Consider the following 6,178-nt stretch of genomic DNA (forward strand, 5'->3'; position numbering starts at 1 on the left):
TTGTTAGTAAACAACCTGGAAGTTACTTTGCAGGGTTAGTGAGAAGAAGAAACATTTGCTTAGTGAAATTAGGGTAGATTAGGTTTGATGTAATTAATGGGTATTCAGTCCACACACATGATGTACATAAAGTCTCCTCCTTAGGTGGAAGGGAGAAGAAGCAAAGGTGATCTTAATACTGAAGTTTTTGTTAAAAGTATGGTTTTCAGTATAGAATATACATCAAAATTATTTCCGTGTATATATCTTAACAAATAATTGGCATTATTTTAGGTTTGTGAGAATATTTAAAGGCATAGACACATGTAATGAAAGCAATGTTATCTTATTATTTAATACATCTATACGAATTATGATTATAATAGCTTATGATATTAACAATGGTTCTGTTGCACTTTCTTTAAAAATGAAGTTTCTGACAGCAAAATTACACAACACTTTCTTATGCCACACAGGCAAATACAACCACAGACTTACTACATCAGAGTTTCCAATTTCAACCCAGATTTTTAATAAAAGTATTAACTAATCAATCAATTCGAAGCCCCATCCTCTTTCCCTAGTTTGTCTGGAGAGGGGAAGCACTATTCCCCCCTTCTCTCTGACTTTCTCTTCTCAACCTAGTACATGCAATTCTTTCCTTCTCTCTCTATCGATTCCAACACTGTTTTTATCCTTCCTTTTAAAGACTACAGAAGTAACTTCCCTCTTCCCAAGCCATCAAAATTAAAGCTGCAGACTTTTCCTTTCATCACAGCAGACACCGTTTCTTCAGGTCTCTCACCCCCCCCCTCCCCCCTTTTCTTTTCTCAGTTCTCGACACTGTGTTCTCAATCTTGGCACGATTTTTGTTGTTAGATTTAAACTTGTTTTACGAGAAGCTTGGTAAATTTTTCCTTCTTTGTTTCATTTACTTTAACTGTATTTTTTTTTTCCTGGTTTTATAACTTTGGGGAATTTTGATTATATATGTTTGATTAGTTTTAATATTTAGTAGGAATTGTTATATTTTTCGTCTCAGGGTCTTAATTTAGTTTTATCAAGAGCTTGTTATGATGTTGTAGTCCCAGGAAATAAATAATAAAGCCCTTGACACTCTTTCTCTTTTTCAACTTATTTAAATGGTTTTAGGTCTCTCTGTCTTTTTGGACAATTTTTTTTTTTAGATGACTTTTTTTTTTTTTTACAATAAAAACATTTTATCACTTGGACTTTTGGACCAATTCATTGAGGCCTGTTCCTGTATACTTTTTGGGTTTCTTTCAGTAAGTCTTTGAGCCCTCTGTTTTGCCATTCACTTAATTTCTTTAGTTCTTTTCTAATATCATTCTAGGCATGATTTACAAAGTGGATTTTTAGTAATATTTGACTAGTTGGGGTGTTAGGATTAATGCCTAAATATTGTTGTAAATTTTTTTTTTCAGTCTTTTTAACCATACCCTAGGTGTTTCATTTTTTTTTGTTGATTTTCTAATGCTGTGTATATAGCATCTTAACTGTATATAACTGTAATTTACATAAATATATATATATTTTTATATAAGTAGCTTGACTTTGGGTTCTGTAATTTTTTATAGTTTTTTTTCTTTACCCTAAGAGGAGAAGGGAGGGGGGAAGGGGGCTGCTGTCGTGACTTTCGGGCATTTGGCAGGGAACCAGGTCCAAACTATCACAGGGAGAAAGCTCTATCCTTCACAGTTCTACTGCTTGTGTTTCATGTAGAGGTATTACTGTAAATTGGTACCTTCTCTGAGGATATTTCTGCTATTGGGGAGATCCTGTTCCATACATGAGTCACACTTGAAAAAGGTACTTCATATCTATAAAAACATCAACATTGACCCTTTCATTAAGGCATCTATGGTGAGGAAGAGAGAGACACATTGCTGAAATACTTATCCTAAGTTATTAATTCATGGAGTAAACTTCCACCTTCCCAATATTCTTACAGGGTCTTCTTCAGCAATACAAGACCCCACACCTGCCATTTGTCCGGCTGTAAGAAGTAACAGCATGCCATGGAAAATTTTCCATCTACTTGGTCGTGGGTTTTTTCCATTATGGAAAGAAGAAAAATAAAAAGCAGATGTAGCTTTTAGGTCTGAATTCAAGCAAAAAAAGCTAAAGACAATGCCTGAAGTTTAAATCTGTTCCTTTGCATTTCCTGTACAGTAAAGCATATAAAAAAAAGTTACATTAACTTAATGCAAAAGGAAATAATGAAACCAAAGAGAAAACTTTACAAACACAAGTTTGCCATGTATTTACCACACATACTTTATACTGAAACTCTATCTTCATTCTCTTTTGCCCAATTTATGAATACAAGTACACTAACTATACCACACATTGAAAACCTCATGGTATTTATTAAGTGAGCCAATTATATATTCAAGAAGGGGATAATCAATGACAATCAAGAAGAAAGCTCATCTATTATCCTACAGAGTAAAATATGCTTTGTATATCAGTCTGAATCATTGTGAATTAAAAAAAAAAATAATTTAGAGCTGAAATAGAATGCCTGTGATGCTTCAATATTTAGGTTTAGAGTATATGATTATCAAAAACACATTTTCAAAGGTTCAAATACCAGCAAGGTCTTGGAATGTAGTCAGGACTTTTGAATTTCATTATATCATTATACACCACAACCACCCTAATCATCTGACAGTTCATTAACCTTACAGTATCTGGTTAAAAACAGTACATGAAGCTTGTTCTTTCTCCACATTTCAGGTTTCAGTTTGCACAGAATCCTATGGAACCCACTATTGTACAACCATAATCCTAGTTAGAGATTTAAGAGACAAGAATAAGTAGGTCTTAGTCACCTACCTACTTTTGTTTACTCATTTGTTTATATGTTCTTTCTCATGCCCTAACTAAAAAGTTACCCTCATTTGGTAAACTTGTCAGGAACACAGACAGATTCTTCCTATAACATTATACTTATGTACAAGTTAAACACATATCATTTTAACAGCCAAATGTTTAATAAGGACTAGTATAATGTTAAGTGCCCAAACACTTCTTGAACTCTGTCAGGCTTGGTGCTGTGACCACTTCCCTGGGGAGCCTGTTCCAGTGCCCAATCACCCTCTGGGTGAAGAACCTTTTCCTGATATCTAACCTAAAGCTCCCGAACACAGCTTCATGCCATTCCCTCAGGTCCTGTCACTGATCACCACAGAGAAGAGATGGGTGTCTGCCCCTCTGCTTCCCCTCATGAGGATGCTATAGACCACTGTGAGGTCTCCCCTCAGTCTCCTCCAGGCTGAACAAGCCAAATGACCTCAACCGTTCCTTGTATGGTTTCCCCTCCAGACTCTTCACCATCCTCGTGACTCCTTTGAATACTCTCTGATAGCTTTATATCTTTTCTATATTGTGATGCCCAAAACTGCACACAGTACTGGAGGTGAGGCTGCACCAGCACAGAGCAAAGCAGGACAGTCACTTCCCTTGACTAGCTGGTGATGCTGTGCCTGATGCACCCCAGGACAAAGTTGGCCCTCCTGGTTGCTAGGGCACACTGCAGATTCATATTCAACTTGCCATCAGCCAGGACCCACAGGTTCCTTTCTGCAGCACTATTTTCCATCCGCTCATTCAGCGGTCTGCACGTATATCCAGGGTTGCCCCATCCCAGGTGCAGAATGCAGCACTTGCCCTTGTTAAACTTCATAGGGTTGGTGATTGCCCAGCCTGCTCATTTGTCAAGGTCTTTCTATGGGGCCTCTCTGCCCTTGAGGGAGTCAACAGCTCCTCCCAATTTAGTATCATCAGCAAACTTAGTATCCCTTCTGCGTCCAAGTAATTTATGAAGGTGTTGAAGAGCACTGGGCGTAAGATGGAGTCCTGTGGAACTCCACAGGTTGCCAGTCTGATGTTACCCCATTCACTATTACCCTCTGTACTTGGCCTGTGAGCTCACCCATCACATGACATGTTTATCCAGCTGTGTGTTGGACAGTTTGTCCAGAAGGATCCTGTGAGACACAGTATCAAAAGCTTTCCTGAAATCCATAAAGATTACATCAACTGGCTTCCCTTGATCAACTAGGTTTGTTACCTTGTCATAACCATTTGTCACTTTAGATTTAAGAACCAAACAACCAAAATCCAGTGCTCTGCACTGATATTCATATTCTTTTTGCTAAGGGATATTTACCACACTGCACCAAAATGTAAAGATTCATTTATCACACTTTGTCAATACCCACTCTTATTTACCAGCCTTCCCCCTCTTTGAAAGTTTATTAAGCTTTAAGAAAGTTAGTGCTCTGGAATGATTATAGACCCTATGATGCCTTTGAATTTTTAGGATTTTTAGCTTTTTGTAGATTTTAATGTAGCTGTACAATCTCTCACACTTTAGAATATTAGTTAACACTTACCAAACCCTATTCCCCCATTTCATATCAGATTTTCTAAATTCTATAGGTTTGTTTAGGTTCCTTTTCAAGGTAGAACTGAAGTAAACACCTTATGTTTAAGAACATTTGCACCCTAGGCCTGAACAACAAGATACCATCATAGTCAAAGCAACCTTCAAGCCCAGAACCTTGGAGAAGTTCCAAAGACAGTACGTGCCATGAAGAAGAGGAAGATGAGGAAGAAAGGGGTCTTGGGAGCCCCAACTCAATTTACAGTGAAGCGTAAATTGAGGAAGTATGGACAAAGAAAAAATAATAGCCCTTTATTAAAGGATATATGTGTATTGGCAGAAAAACAAAAGAACACAAAAAGAACCAAATAATCCTATACCCAAAAATCCCCTTCAAAAAGGAAACAGCTCAGTACTTTCTATCTTTTGGTGCAATTTTAACCACTATCAACAGGGGGCGCTGTTGGATCTATAGAGGAGCAGAGCCTGCAGTTGCTCTGTGTTGGTCGGCAGGGGGTGCTGTTGGGCTCTGGCAGTCACTGTGTGGGGGCCCTGGTTCGTGGGAGAAGACGAAAATTAAGATCTTCCCCCCCCCCTACCCCCAAGAAGGGGAAGGGGAAAAGGGGAAAAAGGGGAGCTCTTCCCACAAAACTCACACTGTCTGCGGCTGGCTGCGGCTGGGATTTCCCCCCTTTTGTCGATGGACACACACCACTGCTAACATGGGAGTGGAGGAGGGAAAGGGTGGCCTCCTCCCCAAAAGGTTCCTCTGCAGGTGGGTCAAGCCTCTCTGATGAAGTCCAACCAGGTCTGGGCTGGAGACAGAACAGGGTGCAGGAAAACGGAGGCAAACCAGGACCAGAAGCAGCCAGGTGATCAGGCCGTAAACAAAGTGAACCTTAGACCCCTCTAACACACAACTTCCCTGAGTTAGGGCAAAAGTGAAGTTCCTCCTGTTTCTGAGGAGAGAAAAGAAACTCATCACCCCTCTCCACAGTCTTGGGAGGGCCATCAGCTTGGAATGTGGATCTGCTGGTTAATTCTTTTGTGTGGGTCAATCACCTAAGGCAAACCACCCTCCCCTGTTCAATATCCTTCTTTCACAATGATGCAGGGAAAAGAAAAAAAAAAGAATTTCCCCTTGGTTTTCTTAGAACAAGTAAACCTATGACAAAGGTTTAGTTTTGAATACAGTCTCACATCCCACCTGTCAACAATTTACATGATACAGTTAATGATTTTATTGAACAATGAGAGATTTTTCATTCCATACTTTCCTCCTCAGATCTACTGAGTTAAATTAAACAAGCCTTTGTCCAGATTAAAAAAGCAAATGAATGCAAGGGAGACCATCAGAATCATTAAGTACTAGTATCAGTATGGTTATCCTTCCTAAAATGCTCTCACTCTGAAAATATCACAAATCTGGACACATTCTCCTCAAATATCCAGTTCTAAGGTTCATTCACAAAACAAACAAAAAAACCCACCTGCAAACTGAACAAGTTTTTTATGATGCAATTGAGTTGATTTTAATACAAAAAGGTGGAAAAATATAATTTTTATGCTATAAAACAGTTCCACAAATAAAAATATAAAATTCATCCTGGCACATGAAGACCCAGAACATGCCCTTGTTCCCTTATCAGAAGCATATATAGTGGCAGCAGTAATGACATCTCTTGAGTGAAAGTACTAGCTGACTGATGGGATGCACATTATACATTTCTGATATCAACTATTATTATGTATTATTCAGCAGTCAAGATAGCTTCTTTCAAGTCAACA

Source organism: Myiozetetes cayanensis, unplaced genomic scaffold, assembly GCF_022539395.1.
Source record: "Myiozetetes cayanensis isolate MyiCay16 unplaced genomic scaffold, myiCay2020 scf143, whole genome shotgun sequence".
Taxonomy (NCBI): domain Eukaryota; kingdom Metazoa; phylum Chordata; class Aves; order Passeriformes; family Tyrannidae; genus Myiozetetes; species Myiozetetes cayanensis.